A 21,870-nucleotide genomic window follows, 5' to 3' on the forward strand; every position below is an offset into this window, starting at 1 on the left:
CAGGGGGAGGGGAGACATTCTAGAAGGGCCGCAGACATAGGAGTCGAGTGTGAGGACCGAGAACCGAGGACTGGTAGTGGAAAGCTGCGAACCGAAGGGATAGCGGGCCTGGAGTTGTACCATTGGGACACAGGCCCAACACGAGCAAGGGAAAAAACCCTAGGGTCGTACGGGATCTTTCCACACGACAATCGATTGACCGAGAGATGGAGGGCCATGATGGATGAGGAGAAAGATATAAAGAAAAAGAGTGGGAGAGAGAAAAGAGGAGGCAGGTTCATTAATCCAGAAAAGAAGACCTAAGAAAAAAAGGGAGCGACCAAGAGAGAAAAAGGGGAGGAGGAGGGCTGAGAGAGAGAATAGTGCCTAAGAGCTGGTGAATAGTGCTTGTAATAGAAAAAGGGTTGTAACAACATGAGAATTTAATGGATTTTGCTCGAAACCTTATCAAGTCTAGTTATGGTGTTTTACATTTGTGATTTTGCGAATGAGTATGCTTTGTATTTGTGCTGCCACTCCCATCTTAAGCGTCTTTCTGAGGGGGAGGATTTTTGCTCTAAGGGTGAGAGATGGGATGACAAATGATAAGTTGCTAAAAGGTGTCAACCTAGTTGTGGTGTCTTAGTTGCGTATAGATGCTTGAACACCGACTCCTATTAATCTTTGCACCATTACTTATGAAAGTTATTTACTTATAAAAAAAAATTATGCAAATCTTTGTTCCTCCTTTACTTTTTTAGTACCTGATCCCCTCTAGCTAATCTTATTCTAATGTTAAAGTTGAGTTTAATACACATAATGGTGCTCTTGTAAGTTGTTTGAAGTAGGTGCTTGATTACCTTTTTCTCACGAAGAATCATCCTGAATACAAACTAGGGAATCATACTTGTTAGAAAAGGAACATATTCTTTTCTAGATTGAAACACTAACCATTGTTTATATATTGCACAAAAATGACTCTGTTTACACATTCTAAGGTGTCCCAAGTCTTAACACCTATATATGTCTAGCGGTGATGGTAATACTAATTATGCTCGCTAGTCCTATTCCTCTAGAGTATATTAGTTGTTAATTGATCAACCACCTTATCTTGAAATTACGGGGAGCTCAAAAATATAAAAAGAGAATATCAAAGAAGCTTGGTGATGACACAAGGGCCTCATCAGTTCTTCCGGCTTGAGGTCACTGTTGATGAGTCTGACAATACTATTGTTGTTAGTCCAACAAATGCACAAACCATGCATGATGAGGATAAGTGTGTCTAAAGAAACAATCAAAGCAAGAAAGGTAGTTATTTCCTCTTTCTTTTTTCTCAATTTCACTTCGCGTAAAGAAGCTCGTTTAGTTGCTGAATGGTATTATCAGTGCCCTAACTGCGTAGTTAACATCTTATATTTCAGAAATCCTTGTGCTGTATAATATATAAATATCTATGAATCCCGTTTACAAAGAAAAAAGAAAATTTGTGTCATTAAAGCAAGTTTGGTATTGTAGGCTTGCATCATAACATTCATAAGAGCAAAACCAATTAAAAATAGGCTTTAACTCTATGTTCCATTTAGAAGGGACTTGAGACGGTTGTTGGGTTTCTATAAACCATTATCTCTCTAAGAAAGATCTTATCTTTTGATATCAAGTCTTGTGTGATGGATTTTCCTAATCTAAAAATACAAATATCTTGTCGATGATCAAAAAACAATGAGAAGTATTGAATAAAAAAGAAGAAGAGAACTAGAAGATTTCGAGTTGAACCAAGTTCTTTAATGGCTACCTACATATCCTGTGAAGAGGCCGGAGTCAAACTCAAAATGTAGTTCAACTATTCTATTTATAATAATAAATTAGGTTTCCATAATTGCTTGTGAATTAAGTAATTAGTGTTTAACTAAGAAACAATCTCTTGTCAAGTCTTATCCAGACTCTTCTAGAAACTCATGTTTTCTAAATCAATAAGTCTTCTTTATTTATTTGAATAACAAGGAAACATGTTCAGGTTCGGATTTGGAGTTAGAGTTCCGAACTTGGTAGTTCCGGATTTGGAGTTCCTAGTCAGGAGTTAGCAATCCGAACCTACTACTCCAACCAATTCCGAACCTCCTCTTCTTATTTCACTCCCGAACCTAAGAGGTGAGTTAGTCATTACCTAGACTTAAAATATATTATGATACTTCCTACCCACACTAAGACCATGCATACCCGAGTGTTAAGAAGATGTTGCCACATGTCACATATTTATTTACTAAAATATGTACACACAAAGTCTAAGTACTAGAACTACATATAAACATTTTAATTGAATGAATACTATAATAACAATTAAACTATGCCTGAGATTGTTGGAGAGAGAATTGAATTGGTTTATCAATCAAAATCAATCGAAGAGTTCTTCACACCATTAACCCTTAGCTCTTGATATGGAGATAATTACATGGGGTATGGAGTGCGACTTCCCCTCCTTATAGCTTACACTAAGATTCCCCATCTTATAATGGAATCTAAGAGTTGGGGATACTTGCCAATATTATTCAGCTACACACTATATTTTTTAAACATATACATGGACATACCTTAATTCAAAAATTGTACACATATTATTAGATTAGTTTACGTATTCTCCAACAACTTCCAATAAGACAGAATGAAGCATTCTGGATAGAAAGGTGAATATTTAATCACAAGATAAAATGTTGTTATCTATCTGAATGACATGTATTACATGAAGCAAGGACATTTTTTAGGGGTACACAAAAGCAAGCCTACAGATAGATTGTATTAAAGAAGTGTACTTCTCAAATAACTATGCCAAATAAGACACGTAAAGTGCTACAGATGGCTTGAAGATAGTAGTGGTACTAATTAATGGCCGGACCTTGGAGTCACCTTTGTGTTAATTAGAACACATTTTGTGTTCATGACCAACCAATAGTGGTGCTCTTGAAATCGAGCAATGGTCTAAAGAACATAATTCTTTTATATTCTTGGCAAATGGCAACTAGTTTTTCAAAATTATAGAATGGCCACTCATCTTCTTTAAAGGTTAGCAACCTCAAATCAGGCAGCTATTACACCATACTATCCATCCCCCCCCAAACGAAAAATGTCTAGTTGTTCAAGAAAATACGCCGATGGAAGACATAAGCATCCAAAATACTATTGCTGAGCATAGTGGTGGTGAAATAACTGTTGAATCAGTTTGGGATTTGATCTCAAACCCAAGAGTAAATCAGATTTTACTCTCTCAAGGAATTGTTCTCCATTCAATCTGGGGGAAACTGGAGTGGGGTCTGAATTCAATGTTACCGCTATTGGGTACACTGAGACTTTACAAATTGAACTTAGGGTTGATATGACTGAGTTAAATCTCCAGATGCAGCCACCAATAAATTTCTATGATCATCTTGATCAAATTCAGGGACTGGATGACGGATCTTCAGTGGAAGCACTTCAAATTCATCCTAATCAATCTCCTGAGAATATATCTGCAGCTGCTATAAATCTTCCTTGGGCCTCTCAGATGGATACAACTGGTTCACTTAAAGTAACACAGGTACAAAAAGCTAAACCCATCTCTATCGTCTGGTATATATCCTTCCAATCTTTTGTTTGTTCTTATAAAATTGATATGCTTTTCTCTTGCTTTTGTTATTCTCTCTTATCGTATTACCTTTTTACCATTCTTTTCACAGTTTCACTTTTTCATTCTTATCACCTTATTTTTCATAAATGGTCATCCCTTTCTGCATCTTTCATAACGGCTATCTGCTTGATGTTCACTATAATAAATTATATAAATTTGGGAAGAAGAGTTGATGTCTGTAGTATAGCTCTACTTATTGGTGTTAATATGGATTTGAGTTTGCTCTCTCTTGGGTTAGTAACTGAACCAGAACAGTCACCAGTAGTAGATATATGAAGATTTTGAGCTGGAACTGTAGGGGTTGTGGTAACATAGCAACCATTTGGCACTTGAAACACCTTATTAATAAAGATAATCCTGACATTGTCTTTCTCTCGGAGTCTAAAGCTACAAAAAAAAAATGTTTTCTCTTGTTCAAACCCTTCTCCACCCATTTTTTTTATGTACCAGCTATTCAATCTGCTGGTGGTCTGTGTATTATGTGGAAAGCTGGTATAACTATCCATGTAAATTCTCATTCTCAAAACCATATCACTACTTCTATTTTCATGGGTCCAAATTCAAAACCTTGGACAGGTTGTTTCTTTTATGGGAGTCAATACCCTCAGACTAGAAACATTAGCTGGAATCCTATTAGAGCTCTTGTTAATAATCCTCTTCCTCTTCCTCTTCTTATTATTGGTGATCTCAATATAACTTTGTCGCATGATGAAGCTATTGGAGGAGTAGATTACTCCTTCAATGATGGACAACCTGCCCATGATATTATAAGAGATCATGCTCTCATTGACTTAGGTTTCAAAGGGTACCTCTTCACTTGGAATAACAAAAGATTAGCCCCTGACAACATCCAAAAGAGGTTAGATAGAGCTCTAACTAATATTGATTGGAACATGATCTTTCCTAATTCTATCCTCTATTATCTACAATCCATTCAATCTGACCATTGTCCTCTTCTTCTGAATACTCATCCATCTACTCATTCACAACCAAAACCTTTCAAATTCCTTTCCATGTGGTTAGAACACCCTACTTATTTTTATATTATAGACAATGCTTGGTCAAGAGTTAATTGCACACCTAATTTTGCAAAATCCCATGTTTTAGTCTCTCATCTCTCATCTGTAAAAAAAAGCTTGTAGGTGTTGCAATAAGACTACTTTTGGTAACATTCATGTTCAGATGAACATTATGCATCAAAGGATTGATTATCTTAATAGTTTGTTACCTAATAAATACAATTCTTATCTTCAAAATCAAGCTCTCAATCATCTGGATCACCTGTTAACTTGCGAAGAGCTTTTGTGGAAACAGAAATCTAGGGATAAGGAAATCCCTGAAGGTGATTGGAATACCAAGTACTTTCACATTAAAACTCTGAGGCATAGAAGATACAATAAAATTGAATGGTTGAAAACATCAAATGATTCTTGGATTTCTAATCCAAATGAAATAGGTAAAACTCTTGTAAATCATTTTTCTAACCTTCTTAATGTAAATAATCATGTTAATACTAACCATATTACTTCCCTCTTTCCCGCTTCTTTTTCTATTGAACATAATATTGACTTACTTAGGCCTATCACTCCTGAAGAAGTAAAAAAGGATATGTTCAACATTGGGGGTCTCAAATCCCCAGGGCCTGATGGGTTTCCTACTGTTTTTTATCAATCTTCTTGGGACTTGCTTGGACAGGATGTGACAAATATGGTTGATTTATTCTTCTCTCAAGGTCATTCTCTCAAACATCTTAATCATACTAATATTGTCCTCATTCCTAAATGTCATAATCCAGCTTCTTGTACTGATTTTAGACCAATCAGTTTGTATAACATCTCTTACAAGGTGATATCCAAACTGCTGGCTAACATAATTAAGACTATTATAGGGCCTTGTATATCTCCTTATCAATCTGCCTTTGTTCCTAATAGACAGATCACATGTAACATCATCCTTGCTCATGAGATTATGCACACTATCAAACATAAAAAAGGAAAGTTTGGCTTGATGGCTATTAAGCTTGACATGTTTAAAACCTTTGACAAGGTTAATTGGAACACCCTCTCGTCTATCCTCACATCTCTTGGTCTTAACCATAACTCGGTCAACCTTGTCAACCAATGCATCTCATCACCTCAGTTCTCTGTTATTCTCAATGGTACACCTCATGGTTTCTTTAAGTCCTGCAAAGGGCTCAGACAGGGTGACCCTTTATCACCTATTCTCTTTATTTTATATATGGAAGCGTTAACCAGAATCCTTAATGAAAAAACTGAGAACAGCAAGCTTCATGGTATTAAAATATCTAGAAATAGTAGTCCTATTTCTCACTTGTTGTTTGCAGATGATGCATTCATGTTTTGTCGAGCAAATTTGGATGAGGCAACAAAACTTTTGGATGCGCTTAACCTGTTTTGTGAGATCACAGGTCAAGAAATAAATTTTGAAAAATCAGGTATCCACTTCAGTCCAAACATGAATTCTCCTAATACAGCTAATATCATGAATTTGCTTAATATGAGGAAAATAACTATTGGTGAAAAGTATCTTGGTTCAACTATTTTTCTTGGTCAAACAAAAAAAAATGATTTTTAACCATATTATAAATAAGGTCAACATTAGAATTGCTGGATGGAAAAGCAAGTTGCTATCACAAGCGGCTAGAACTGTGCTTATTAAATCTATATCTTATTCTATCCCTATTTTTCATATGAGTACCTTTCTGCTACCAAAATCTGTAACATCTTCTCTGAATGGTATTCAGATAGACTTTTGGTGGGGGAAAATAATGGAAAAAAACATCCTTTATATCTGAAGAGCTGGAGCTTTATTTGCCAATCAAAAAAATATGGGGGGCTAGGTATTAGAGATATGGAAACAAATAACCTGGCTCATCTTAGTAAAATCCTATGGAATATCATCACAAAACCTGAATCCTTGCTTTCCACACAGCTGAAAGGTAAATATCATCATAGTGATAATAATTCCCCTATTGTACACAATTTTGGTGCATCTTGGTTTTGGCAGGGAATGCAAACAGTCTACAAGACTATAGTCAAGGAAAATGTTATGTGGCAGGTTGGCTCAGGTAAGGATATAGATATTTGGAAAGACTCATGGATTCCAAATGTCTTACATGGTAGAGTACCAATTATCACTCTTCATAATCCATTGTATAGTAAAGTTGCTGATCTTATTGATGTAAATACTAGATCTTGGAATATAGGTATCTTAAATTCCATTTTTTATATTAAAACTTCACTCAGTATCCAGAATATATACATTCCTAGGAATAACCCTGTGGATAAACTACATTGGACCTTAACCAAAAATGGAAAACACTTTGTAAAGTCTGCATACCACCAGTTAAGCTTAAGATATGTAACTAATGTGAATCACAAAACTAGTATAGCTTTCTGGAGAAAGGATCTCAGACCTAGAGAAACTTTGTTTGCTTGGAAGTGTTACCACTCTATTATCCCAACAAGAGACCATCTTAGTACTCTTTTCTATGTAGCTGATAAAACTTGTGTAGAGAAAACGGGTGATTTTCTGTTTTTATATAGGGCGCACCCTGCACTCCCTTTTACCTTGACAAGGGCGCGGGTCGCGCTCATGCATTGATTGACTTCCGTGCTCTTCAAAGACACCTTTTGCTCCCATTTTGCCTTCACATGAAGGCGCTGGTCGCTTGGCTCATTGTTTCAAAGATTTAAATTTCAATTGTTTCGAAGTTTTTCTCAAAAACAAGATAAATTTAGGTTTTTTTTGTAGAAACCTAACTTTTCCAAAACCAAGAAAGAGAGAGATTATAAGAGAGCAATTCTTTGTGAGTTGAGTGTTCATTCTTTGTGAGTGAATTGAGAGACTTGTAATCTGTTACTCCGGACATCCAGTAAAGCTTGGAACTCGCAGTGTGGAAATAGGCAAATTGCCAAACCATGATATATCTCGTCTTGTGTTTTGTTCTTCATTTACATTAATTGTTTTACTTTATATACTTGTTATTTGATATTGAGAAGTGCTGGGATATTGCTTGGAGGGTGTTGAAGTCTTGTCTATTGAGAAGGATCGATCCTTGTATTGGATTGATCCGTTTGTTGTGGGTATCGTTGTTTTTGCAGTCATTTATTCACAACAATTGGTATCAGAGCGTAGGTATACGACCTAGGATTTTGAGTTTAGTGCTCGAAATTTGTATAGACAAGGTGTTCGATTAAATTCCGAAGTGAATTGTTTTTTTTTTTTTTATTGTGTGTAACTTGAAAGATGGCTCCCCAAGATGTCAAACGCAAGGTTTGAAGTAGAGAAGTTTAATGGGAAGAATAACTTTGGGATTTGGCAAGTCCAAGTAAAGGACATCCTCATCCAACAAGGTTTGCATAAGGCTTTAAAGGGGATTAAATCTAAGGCGGCGAATATGAGTAATGATGATTGGGAAGAGTTCGATCTTCAGACTTGTTCATCAATCCGGTTATATCTTGCTAATGAGGTCATGTATAGTGTGATAGGAGAAAATACTGCTGCCGGTATTTGGCTCAAACTAGAGTCTATGTATATGACCAAGAGCATGACGAACAAGATGTACCTTAAGAAACGTCTTTATCGTTACATGATGGTCGATGGTTCAATGATTCAAGAGCACATTAGTGAGTTCCGTCGACGTCTAGCGGATTATTTGAATGTTGGTATGAAGATGGATGATGAGGATCAAGCGGCATGTTTAATATTCTCCTTGCCAGAAAGCCATGAGCATCTAATGACTACATTCATGAACAGAGAAGTCATCGATCTTGACGAAGTTCAGAGTGCACTTTTTTCTTATGAGTTGATGAAGAAGACACGTGTAGAGAATAGCATTGATGTAGGTCAGGGGCTGGTGGCAAGAGGAAATTCGTATGAACATAATTATTCACGTAATGAGAATTCTAGGTCTAAGTCAAAGAAGCCTTTAAAGCATGTACAGTACTACAATTGCAATGAAAAGGGACATTATGCAAGTAATTGTCCTCACCCGAAGAAAGAGAACAAGAGAGATGGTCAGAAGAAAGGTAAGGCAAAAATTGAGGCAATTTATGCTTTAGGCTCTGAAGAGGATGAGTTCAGTCTCTGTGTGTCCACACAAGACTATATGACCGAAAGGTGGATTCTTGATTCCGGATGTTCCTATAGAAAGTGGTTTACTTCTTATGAGAGCATTGATGGTGGTTCCGTTTTAATGGGTAATGACGTTGCTTGTAAGACGATAGGAATTGGAACTATACGGGTCAAGATGTATGATGGTGTAGTGAGGATTTTAACCGATGTGAGACATGTTCCTGAGCTAAAGAAAAGTCTTATTTCTCTTGGTACCTTGGATTCCAAAGGCCACAAGTTTGTGGGCGAAAGTAGAGTCCTAAATATTGTTAATGGCTATTTAGCTGTTATGAAGGGTAAAAAACATGGAACCTTGTATACTCTGATAGGTAGTACGGTGATAGGCGATGTAGCAGTAGGTGCATGTAGTAATGATTCTGAGTGCACTAAGATATGACATATGCGTTTAGGGCATATGAGTGAAAATGGTTTGTCTGAGTTGTGCAAGCGAGGGTTCTTGAAGAATTTGAAGAAGCCGCAAGTATGGGGTTCTGTGAGCATTGCGTCTATGGGAAACAATGCAGAGTCAAGTTCAAGTCAAGCAAGCACACGACAACAGGCATCCTTGACTATGTGCATACGGATGTTTGGGGACCCTTCAGGGTGGCTTCCAAGGGAGGTAACCGCTATTATGTCTCATTCATTGATGATCATACTCGCTATGTGTGGGTGTATATGATAAAATTGAAAGATGAAGTGTTTGAGACATTTAAGAAGTGGAAGGCAAGGGTTGAGAATCGCACAGATAGGAAGGTAAAGACATTACGGTCTGACAATGGTACTGAGTATACCTATGGACCTTTCCAAGAGTTCTATGCACAACAGGGAATTGCCAGACACTGGACAGTCAGGGGCACGCCACAGCAGAATGGAATGGCAGAGAGGATGAATAGAACCTTGCTTGAAAGAGCGAGATGTTTGTTGTCTAATGCCAGTCTAGGCAAAGAGTATTGGGCAGATGCAGTGTCCATGGCGTGTTACCTGTACAATAGGTCACCAGTACCAGCTATAGATTGCAGGACACCTTATGAGGTGTGGTCAGGTAACCCAGCTGATTATAGTATTTTGCGAGTATTTGGATCGACAGCTTACTACCATATGAGGAAAAGCAAGCTAGATCCTAGAGCTAAGAAGGCCATATTCTTAGGCTTCGCAAATGGAGTAAAGGGATATAGATTGTGGTGTCTAGAAGACCACAAGTTCCTGGTCAGTAGAGATGTTACTTTTGATGAGACTTCCGTGTTATCTTTCAGTAAGCCGGAAGTAGCTGGGCAGAATGGTGAGTCTATAGAAGTTCAAGCTACTGAGCTTGAGTTGTCTAATGCAGTAGATGACTGGTTAGATCATGATGAGGTACCAAATCATGGAACCACACAAAGAATTAGAAGAAGAGCAAGAGCATCCGCAACTTGTAGTGGCTGACCCTAGGCCACAGAGACAAGTTAAAGAAGTGCACAAGTATGGGCACGAGAAGTCGGTGAAACACTATGGTCAGGTGGATTTAGTGGCATATGCATTGAATATCGAAGATGATGAGCCAGATAGCTTCAAAGAAGCTGTTAGAGATGTTCATTACAAATATTGGTTGGTAGCTATGCAAGCAGAGATGGAATCTCTTGATAAAAATCACACATGGGACCTAGTTTTATTGCCAAAGGGCAAAAGGACTATCGGCAGTAAATGAGTGTTCAGAAAGAAAGAGGTCATTCCTGAGTCCGACAGTACTGGGTACAAGGCAAGAGTGATAGCAAAGGGTTTTTCACAGAAGGAAGGAGTCGACTACAATGAGGTATTTTCCCCGGTGGTCAAACATACGTCCATTCATGTGTTATTGAGTTTAGTTGCTCACTTCAACTTGGAGTTAGAGCAGCTTGATGTGAAAACTGCTTTCTTGCATGGGGACTTAGAGGAAGAGATCTATATGAGACAACCTGAAGGGTTTGTCATTGCTGAGAAAGAAGATCATGTATGCAAATTGAATCGGTCACTGTACGGGTTAAAGCAATCACCCAGGCAATGGTACAAGCGCTTTAACACGTTCATGATGCAACATAAGTACACCCGAAGTAAGGATGATTGTTGTGTTTACTTTCGTAGGCTTCGTGGTAATGACTTCATCTATCTCCTACTTTATGTGGATGACATGCTTATTGCTTCCAAAAGCATGGTGGAGATAGACAAGTTGAAATCTCAACTTAGCTCTGAGTTTGAGATGAAAGACTTAGGTGGAGCCAAGAAGATACTGGGCATGGAGATTGACAGAGATAGGCAGAATCGACGGATAGTTGTATCTCAGAAGAAATACCTTCATAAAGTACTTTCGCGTTTTGGTATGGAGAATGCAAAGTCGGTTTCTACGCCTTTGGCTGGGCATTTTAGGCTTTCTGCTAAGTTCTCTCCTAGTTCAGTGGAGAAACAACATCATATGGCACATGTTCCTTATGCTAATGCAGTGGGCAGTTTAATGTATGCTATGGTGTGCACACGCCCCGACATTTCCCAGGCAGTTAGTGTTGTAAGCAGGTGTATGGCTAATCTTGGGAAGCAGCATTGGGAGGCAGTGAAATGGGTATTAAGGTACTTGAAGGGTACCTTGGATATAGGATTGGTTTATGGTGGAGGCACTTGTTATGTCAGTGGATATGTTGATTCAAATTATGCAAGTGATCTAGATAGATGACGATCAACTACTGGTTATGTGTTTATGATGCATGGTGCACCGGTTAGTTGGAGGTCTATGCTACAGGCTACAATTGCTCTATCTACTACTGAGGTAGAGTATATGGCGCATGCGCGCGCAGGCAATGAAAAGAGGCATTATGGCTTCGGGGTCTTCTGGATGATATGGGTATTGAGCAGAACAGTGTTGCTTTGCATTGTGATGGTCAGAGTGCTATTCATTTGGCAAAAAACCAGGTTCATCATGCTCGGACAAAGCATATTGATGTCTGTTATCATTTTATACGGGATGTCGTTGAGGATGGTGATGTCACATTTGAGAAAGTGGACACCCATGACAATCCTGCTGATATGCTGACTAAGGTTGTCACCGGAGTTAAGGTCCAACACTGTTTGGAGTTGCTCTAAATCCTACATACTTGATAGAGCCTTTTGTGGGCATGGCCCTTCGGGGCAGTTGACTGTGAGTCTTCCTTGCTGGATGTGTTCCTACTGGATGTGTTCTTGTTAGATGTGTTCGGCTTGGTTTTATGTGTTAAAACCTCACCGAGGTGGAGAATGTAGAGAAAACGGATGATTTTCTGTTTTTATATAGGGCGCACCCTGCGCTCCCTTTTGCCTTGACAAGGGCGCGGGTCACGCTCATGCATTGATTGACTTCCAGGCTCTTCAGCGCACCCTGCGCTCCATTTTGCCTTCACATGGCGCAGTCGCCCACCATTTCAAAGATTTAAATTTCACCGTTTGAAAGTTTTTCTCAAACAAAGATAAATTTAGGTTTTTCTTCAGAGAAACCTAACTTTTCCAAAACCAAGAAAGAGAGAGATTATAAGAGAGCAATTCTTTGTGAGTTGAGTGTTCATTCTTTGTGAGTGAATTGAGAGACTTGTAATCTGTTACTCCGGACATCCAGTAAAGCTTGGAACTCGCAGTGTGGAAGTAGGCAAATTGTCGAACCACGATATATCTCGTCTTGTGGTTTGTTCTTCCTTTACATTAATTGTTTTACTTTATATGCTTGTTATTTGATATTGAGAAGTGTTGGGATATTGCTTGGAGGGTGTTGAAGTCTTGTCTATTGAGAAGGATCGATCCTTGTATTGGATTGATCCGTTTGTTGTGGGTAACGTTGTTTTCGCAGTTATTTATTCACAACAACTTGTTTGTTATGTAACTCTTCTATAGAATCTGTACATCATTTACTCCTGGTTTGTCCTTTCACAAGATCACTTTGGTTTTCAACTCCATGGAATTTCAGACTAATAGATTTTGAGAATTTCCAGGTGAAAGAATGGATAGACATGTGGTACAAACCACCAATGGATTGGCCGATTGAGGATCATGATTGGACAAGATTTTGTTTATATATAAACTGGATTATATGGCTAGAGAGATGTAGAGTTTTGCATGATAATACTAAACCAAACTGGACACATGTTTATAGTCTAGTACAGGGCTTTGTAAATATATACTTTGGTAGCTGGTTTAGAACATATAATCTTATAATTTCACAGCCTGTTTCTTTTGAGACATGGAAACCACCAAGATTAGGCTGGGTAAAACTAAACATTGATGCAAGTTTTAAGAGTAACATACACTATCCAATTGGCATTGGTTATGTAATTAGAGATTCTAATGGATGTTTCATTGCAGCAGGAACAAATAGAGGCAGCGGAAATGCGCGTAAGAGGCGAATGTAGAGGGGCTCTTAAAGGATTACAATGGTGTCGGAAGTTCAGCTCATCAGTGGAAGTAGAGCTGGATGCGAAAGATGTCTCAACTTTTTGAAAAATAAACCAACAAGCATTTCCTGGTCTTCAAATACTATACTTGAGGATGTATTAGAAGAGCTTGTTACTTTTGATAATGTAAATATTAAGTGGATCAATAGATCATTAACCGTAGTCCATAAGTTAGCATCTGCTGGACATTATTTACTTCCTAGTTCTGAATGGTTGTCAAGGCCACCTAGTTGGTTGATGCACTATCTAGAGGATGATACACTGTGTCTATAACCTCTGAAATATTAGTTTCTTATATATATATATATATATATATATCCGTTGCTTACCAAAAAAAAAACAAGCTATTTAAAATGTTAAGTGTGTTGTGTGTGCCGAAGTGGGAGATTGTTGGATTTTATGGTCCCACACGCAATCATTTACTAAAAATCTGGATACGAAAGTTGTTCTAGAATATTGGAGAATAAGGAAACCAATCTAATAATATATGTACAATTTTTGGTTTAACATATGTCCTAGTATATGTTTAACAATTCTAATGTATAACTGGATGATATTGGCAAGTTTCCCCAACTCTAAGATTCCATTATAGGAAAGGGAATCTTAGTGTAGGCTATAAGGAGGGGAAGTCCCACTCTATATATACCCCATGTGATTATCTCCCCATCAAGAGCTAAGGGTTAATGGTGTGAAGAACTCTCCTAGTGATTTTGATCAATAAAGCAATATGATTCTTTCTTTAGCAATACTAGGTATGGCTTAATTGTTTAAGTGTTATTACAGTATTCACTCCATTCAATGTTTATTTATAGTTCTAGTATTTAGACTTGATATCAGAAGCTAAGATCTTGCTTAGAGAGACAAGGGGTTGTAGAAACCCAATAGTGGTATTGGAGCAAGATGTTGTGCTTTTGGATCAAGATCTAATCATTCTAGAATTAAAGACATTGAGATCAATTATTCAATGGATCCGCTTAGAATAGAATTATTTGATTTATATCAAGTATCAATTTAACGAGGTTCTACTGTATATAAAGGGTGTTGAATAGGCTAATCTTAAAACCAAGAGGACAAGGTGGTCAATTGGATTATTTTAGATGTGAAAGAAGTTTTATTTTTTATTTATCTTAAAACCAAGAGGACTTGTATGTTGTTCAAGAGTGTACTATTTCAAAATATCATCTGAAGTTGGGACTTGGTTGTTTTGTAGTTTATTTTCTGTTTTATATCCGTTAGTGCCTTGCTAAGGGTCACAAGGAGGAGATTCGTTGTAGGTTTGTAACCCCTTTTATGAGTGGTTGTAAAGTTGCAATTCATCAGTATATTATTTTGGGTTTGGGAAAAAAACAACCAACCAACCAAAAAAAGAAGAAGAAAGAGTCAAAACTAGTAAGGCATATGATATTTAAGCTTGCTAACAAAAATGCTTGAGTTAAAAGAAATGTAACAGATTAATGTTGGATGCCCATTACATGGAACACATTACTATACATTTTTTCATGGGAAATGGTGCATTGCTCTTTGGTTTTTTTTTTTTTTTTTTTTTTTTTTCCGCTAGAAACATGTCTTATATATATTAAAACATAAGGGGTACCATACTACAATCAAGCATATGTTTGGGCAGTGGACTGACATCCTGATAGCCCACTTTGCTAGTGCATGCGCCTCATCGTTATACATACGGCTAATCCACTTGAACTTACAGAAAGTAAAAGGTTTATATAACCCCTCAATCATTAACTTAATTGGTTCTAGTCTCCAATAGTGAGAGGTAGACTCAATAGTGTTTTATAAATCCATCATGACTAATTTACTGTCACCCTCAAACAAAATCGAGTTCCCTCCCGTACTCCTAGCTAGCTTTGCTGCAACTTCCAGTTCCACCATTTCTGCTTCTTCAACCTCCTGAGCTATGAATCTCCTGATGGCTGCCCCTCGTAGGTTCCCTTCATTGTCCCAGGTTAGTGCTCCAGCTGCTGCCTTTCCAGATTATTTGTAGTATGCAGCATCAAACTTTATAACAATGGTATCTAATTCAATAATAGGAAATAAATCTCTATTAGCATCAGTATTAGAGATAAAAGGAGTGCAGTTTGGGTTATTGTTATTCCCAACTCCCTGTTTGTCTTCATAGGCCTGCAGACATCTACTCCAAAGTGCATAGGATCGTCTGATCAAGCTTTCTCTGTTGCTGTTTTTCCCTTCAAATTTTGTTTTATTTCTAAAGTCCCAGATCTCCTGGAGGAGGATAAGTGCTAGGACTCCCTTTTCTGCAATACCCTGATCCTCTACCTTGCTCCAATTGATGAAAAGATCTATCTAATCTCTTATGGAGTTCTCCCCCATCTCATGTATTTTTCCTCCCAGGTTAGAGGCAAACCAAATGGATCTAGTCCATTCACATTGGAAAAAAATATGTTTAGGATCCTCCTATTCAGTCCAACAAAAAGGACAACAAAAGTCTCCTTTAAGATTCCTTGTTTCAAGCAAATCCCCTGTAGGGAGGATTCCCATGTACATCTTCCATATGAACAACTAATTACTTGCTGGTATATGAGTTTTCCAGATAGCTTTCACAGTCATTGTGTTAAAAGAAGATGACTGTTCCAGCCCCTGATGTTCCTTCAACTTGTTATAAGCTAACTTTACAAACAGGTTTCCATTTTGGGTACCCATCCACTAGGGGTGGGCAATGGGCTGGGTCGGGCTAGCCCGCCCCTAAACATTTAAAGCCCTTCAAATATTAGGGCCAGGTCGGCCCGCCCCCTAAGTCAAAGATAGGGCGGGTCGGGCCGGTCACAAGTCTAAACCTCAAGCCCTTATCCTACCCTAAGCCCTTTAAAGGCTTTAGGCTTTTGGGCTAGGCTATATATATTTTTTTTTTTTTTACTACATCAGTTTTAAAACTCATTTATATTACAAAATGTACAATAATCTACAAACTCAAAGTCCAACCAATCTAGTAATAATTCTGTATAAGTCAAAAAATTTAAAATACACATCCACAATCTAATGGACTGAAGTACACCGAGAGTTCGAAATTTGTTCTTCCTTGTACTCAAACCTCACTAAAATTACATTTTAAATTGAAATACATAGACAAATAATTATATTATCATTTTAAAGGAAGAAGTAATAGATATAAGAAGAAACATAATAGTTTTGGTTAAGGGTCATGGAAGTTGTTAAACTATTTGTAATATCATAAATTATTTCTATAATAGATTCAAACAAATATAATATTATCTTTCTTCTAATTTAAAAGTGATTCAAGCTTTGTATATGGAAATGAAAATATTGGCTTTTGAACAAGTGATGGAGAAAGGTTTGAGATTACAAATGTCATTTTTCTGACAAAGGTTGTTTTTTGGTTTCTATGTTACAAATGTCTGCTCTGTATTTTGCTTTAATGGTGTGGAAGGAAATCTTTAGTTTTAGACTTGGCTTGGATGTGAATAAAAATATAATTTATAAGAAATAAGTGAGAAAAAGAAATTGAGAATAATAAGTTATGGACTTTGACTTGATGATCAAAGGAATAAAGTCTTATTTTTTATTAGGCTAGTGCTCATTGTTCTTCATGGGTCATTAAGTTGACAAGTTTTTGTTATATAAGACAAGTTATTGGAGGTACCCTTGGGTGTAAGTGATAAATTACAAAGGACAATGTTATTTTAATTGAAAATATTTAACAAAAGTTGGACAATTATGGTATGTGTATTTATAGTGAAAGTCCAAAAACGGGGCGGTTAGGGCTTGGTTAGGGTCGGGCTAATGAGGGATGAATTAGGGTCGGGCCTATGTTTTAGAATCTTAGCCCTAGCCCTGCCCTAGAAGGCATTAGGGCCGGCCCGGCCCGGCCCTAAACTCTGTGAGGGCTTTAGTTGTGAGAGCTTTATAGGGCTTAGGGTTGGGTCGGTCAGGGCCGGGTTAGGGTCGTTAGGGCCAAATTCCCACCCCTACCATCCACCTTAGTTTGTCTTTGCTTGCATATCTTAGTCTGATTAGTACTTGCTTAATAAGATTTCCTATAGTGGATGGGAATAGGTGATCAATCCTATTTGTGTCCCACCCACTACCATCCTCAAGCATGATATTATTGATAGTAAGGGTCTGAGTATCTGTCCTTGTAGGAATCAGATCACCCAGGGCACAAAGTTTATTATTAATACACAACCAAGGTTGCATCATTAATGACACATCCTCCCCCTTACCTATAATCCATATACAATGAGGTTTAATGCTTTGTACCACCTTGTGCATTGCTCTTTTGATGATTGCAGTATTTCAGAGCTACTAGCTAGAAAATAAAAGTACTGCATCAAAATTATTGATGTGATTAAACAAAGTTAACCGAACTTGATACCTATCAATGGTTTACATTTCTTATTTGTCTGCTCTTTTGTTCTTTTCTTCGCCTTTCTTTTTTGTAAGCACAAGCTGAGGTTAGGCGGACGGCAGACCATTACCAATTATTTTAATCAGAGGAACAAGTTAAATTCTAGTTTACAAGGTGCTTATGGTATCCGGGTGCACAATTTCACTCTGTTCCTCAGGGAGGGGTTAGAGAAAACATTGAGGTTATCAGTAATGCTACCATGTCTAGCAATCATATCCACTGCGCTGCTTTTTTCTCTAGGACATATGCCAAAAATTACGTGATCAAGTCGACATCTATATAATAGGATTCGGCTTATAACAGTTTGCATCTCCAAGATGGTTTACACTCATTAGTATATGACCACAATTAGCTTTGAGTCAGTAGTAACAACCAGATTTTTAGAAGACATTGCAATAGCAGTCTTCGGTCCGACAGTCCTATATATATATATATATATATACCATGGTCCGACAGTCTTGTGGGTGAAGTTGTGAGCCATGGTATAAACCATGGTATATTGATCCCTCCTCCCTATATATATATATATATATATATATATATATATATATATATATATATATATATATATATATATAGGAGGAGGATCAATATACCATGGAGGAGGGATCAATATACCATGGTTTATACCATGGCTCACAACTTCACCCACAAGACGAACTAGAACCTAATTTTATGTGGATATGTCCAACAAACCATGAAGATCACCTCCACAAAATTTTAGCTCCTTTGATGATGTTTAACAATGTCAAAAGATGATTGCAAAATTGAAAAATCTGGGCGTTAAAAAAAATTTAAAGTTGTCAACAATTTTTAAATAGGTTAGAGATTTCCAAATGAGCTGAATTTTTGTGGAAAATCTATCCATAGTTAGGAGATTATATCTACAAAATATTAACTTTTAACTCATCTTGTAAATGGGCGTGGTATAAACCATGGTATAAAAAACCATGGTAAACGGACATACAATATGTTTTAATTTATTTTAATTTTGAAATAGCTGGTTGCTTGAACTTCAAAGGTTGACTGCAAATCAGTATCACCAACATATTGTATGTCCTTTTCAATGTCTTCAAGTTTTAGCTCTTCCTATGTGCTTCGGCTCTGCTTTCTCCAATCATCTGCCCCTAAGGAGTAGTTTTTTCTCAATGTTTTGAAAACCGAACCGGTGATCGAACTGATTTTTTGTTAAAATGGTTCAACCATGGTTCGACTCGGTCAGACCGATTGATGTTTATTTAGCAAATTTTTTAATAATTACAATAATAAAATGAATAAATACATGTTTTAATTCAATATTAATTGGTATTATATATCAAAATAAATTTATTATACAAGAAATACATAGTAGTATGTTGGTTTGGAGTTTGGATTATTTTGTTTAGGTGTTAGGTTCAACTCCCCACATTATCAATTTTTCAAAAAAAAAAAAAAAAAAAAAAAAAATTATATAAGGGTGATCCGGTTTAGAGCTGAATCGGTTCGCCGGTTCAACCACGGTTTAAGCTTAGACCGAGGATCCAACCATAAACTCAAGTTTTAACTGAACCGAACCGAAAATTTACCGGTTCCGGTCGGACCCCGGTTCAACCACCGGTCCGGTCCGGTTTTCTAAACACTGGTTTTTCTGCCTGAAGATTCAATCATTTCTTCCCCTCCATACAGATTGTCGCACGAAGACAAGCTCTGATGATCTCATTCTGTACGGTACTACGCTTCAGAGTTTTAAACACCCGCCTCCATTCTTTGTGACACTTGGATGCTTGTCTTCTATAATAGCATCTTGAACAACCAGCCATATTATAAACGAGTGTATGGAACCAATTGACTCCATATGACCTCAGTCCATGTCTGCTTCTCACATCTTGGCCTACATATCTGTAAGCTATTTTGATACTATATCTTCCTTGCGGGTGTGGAGTCCAGATCACCTAATCATTGTCTTCAGAACTATGGATCTCAGTATATGTCTCTCCACATTTCTGCTATGCCTTCATTTTTTGGAGGGGGTAAGTCCCCTTTGTTATCAGTAATGAGTGAGCTGACAATTGATGCATCTCTAGCCCCAGATCTCTGTCTTGCAGCACCTGTTATCCTTTGTCCCGTGGGTCATGCCACACACTATTACTTCTTCCATCTACTATATTCTACAAAGTTTATTGTTTGACCTCATCTATGGATTGCAGTTTACCTCTTCAAACATGTGAACCAGTCTCAGTTAATCCATTGTCCAGAAGTGGTGATTTTTAGCCATTTCTGTACCTAAAAGCACCAACTTAGCTCCTTCTTAGCTGATTTGTTCTAACTAATGATGTCAATAATGCCCAGGCCACCTTTAATCTTAGGTTTGCAACATAAGGACCATTTCTTTCTTCCCATGGTTTTTCCCACCCAGAAAAACCTGCTACAAAGTTTCATTATGGACTTAAGTACTTAACTACAGAAGGGTTAACTGGTCATTTGTTGGTTTGCTTTGTTATCTATCGCATGGAGAACTCTTGATGCAAGATTTTATAATCAAGTTATGTAGCCTTTCAAAGGCACATGCGGATACTGTTCTGTGCATCATAACTGTCTTTCAAGTTTTAAATTAGACATGATGAAATTGCTGTTTGGGTTTTGAAGGGCTTTGAGAAAAATAAATTTCCAAGGAGAGTCCGAGAGGCTGAACATTTGGATTGCTTATTTAATTTAGAAAACGAGTATGGAAATCCTCCAGAGGTAAGAGCAATGTCTGAGCAACTTTATTTAGTTTTTCATTTTCGCTTGTCATTACAAATAAGTTGGGAACTATCTTAATTTAGTTCTACTCTACAGGAGTCTGTTGTAACATTATTTCAGAGAGCTTTGCAGTACCATGACCCCGAAAAGGTCCATCTAGAATTGTAGGGAATGTATGAAAGGAATGAACAGCGTAAGTTGTCTGATGACGTACTTGACATAATGACCAAGAAGTTTAAGCATTCATGCAAGGTATCTTGACTATTTCCTGCTATGATTTCCGACTGTGGTGTCGAACCATCAAGCTTTTTGTTGTATGGATTTTCAGGTGCAGTTAAGGCTGGTGCAGAGATTATAGAGTGTGACCAAGATCGAGTTCAATCTATTGTAAATCAGCCTGTGAAAACCTTTCAGGGATTGCCTGCAAGAAACAGACCAAGAAGAAGAAGCATATAAAATTCCTATTGCACACGACGTGAGTTCAAATGTGGAGTTCCATGAGGGCGATCCATATTTGACAACGTTCTGCGAGACCAAAAGGGAACATACTTGTGGAGCAGCTATCTTGATCAAGTAAATTCCTCTGCTTATTTAAAATTTATTGTGTATAATTTGTGCATTACAATAGATTTTCTTCTGAAACCTATCAGGAGATTCTACTTGGAGATGTGGATGTTATGTTCAGCCGTATTTCCATTTTCTGCTACCCAGCAATCATTTACAAGGAGATATCAAGTATCATTGGATGTTAATGTTTCTTGCTACTTTAATGTGATGTGGGATATGACCACTGGTTGCTTTCAATAATTTCAGTGGTTGAGAAGTTGTTTTCGGTGGGGCCTGGAGATAGAGGACCGCAACTGGGCATGGCGCCTCTGCGCGCACTGGACTCGACCCTGAGGGGCATTGCGTGGCACATTAGTGTATAATTATAATGATCTTATTCTATTTTGTTAGTGTGTGCTTTGACTGCTTCCTTACTGAGTTGTAGTTAGTATTTTCTATTGTTATTAGGGTTCTGCCCTCTGGGTGTAGCTTGTACAAGGGTTTGTATTCTATAATATTTCAGCAAAATTATAGAATATGAATTGACTTGGAAATTCATTGTAGCGGGGCTTTTCTTTGGCTTAGGTGGCTTCAGACCTTGTTTTATTTTACTCTGTTTTTAGCATTTGGGTGTTGTATAAAAGAGATGTCTATAAAAGAAAAACAAACGAGGCACATATTGGATCTGAGCACGTCTTCTCTCGTGTGTTTCGGAATCAAGTTCATGTGGATTTAACTAGAACTGAGGCTGTTGGAATTGGAGTTGGTGTGTTGAAACAATGACAGCACAATAAACGAATCCCAGAAATCATTTGATTAATATGTTGTTTTATGTGAACTATAGAATTTACCTGGAAAGCCGAGGAGAACGAAAAACTGTTACCAAATGCTATTGCTGTGCTGCGTAACCATGGACCAAAATATCGCCGATATATCCGATATATATCGGTATTTTGGTACATTGATATCGATATTTTTGATATATATCTACCGAATATAAAATCTTTTTT

At 37.4% G+C, this 21,870-nt stretch overlaps 1 long non-coding RNA gene across 5 annotated transcripts; it reads left to right on the top strand.

Moving 5' to 3' along the window:
• Window positions 1-13,557: 13,557 nt before the first annotated feature.
• Window positions 13,558-21,483, top strand: LOC147474406 (uncharacterized). 5 transcript variants are annotated; one of them, XR_015207847.1, is made up of 5 exons: window positions 13,558-13,946; window positions 20,219-20,314; window positions 20,411-20,566; window positions 20,643-20,887; window positions 20,965-21,483. It is a non-coding gene; the product is annotated as an uncharacterized LOC147474406 (long non-coding RNA). The 5 variants fall into 5 exon arrangements; XR_015207846.1 differs by lacking the exon at window positions 13,558-13,946 and adding an exon at window positions 18,803-19,555; XR_015207848.1 differs by lacking the exon at window positions 13,558-13,946 and adding an exon at window positions 18,803-19,473.
• Window positions 21,484-21,870: the final 387 nt, after the last annotated feature.

This window comes from Coptis chinensis, chromosome 9 (assembly GCF_015680905.1).
Source record: "Coptis chinensis isolate HL-2020 chromosome 9, ASM1568090v1, whole genome shotgun sequence".
Lineage (NCBI taxonomy): Eukaryota > Viridiplantae > Streptophyta > Magnoliopsida > Ranunculales > Ranunculaceae > Coptis > Coptis chinensis.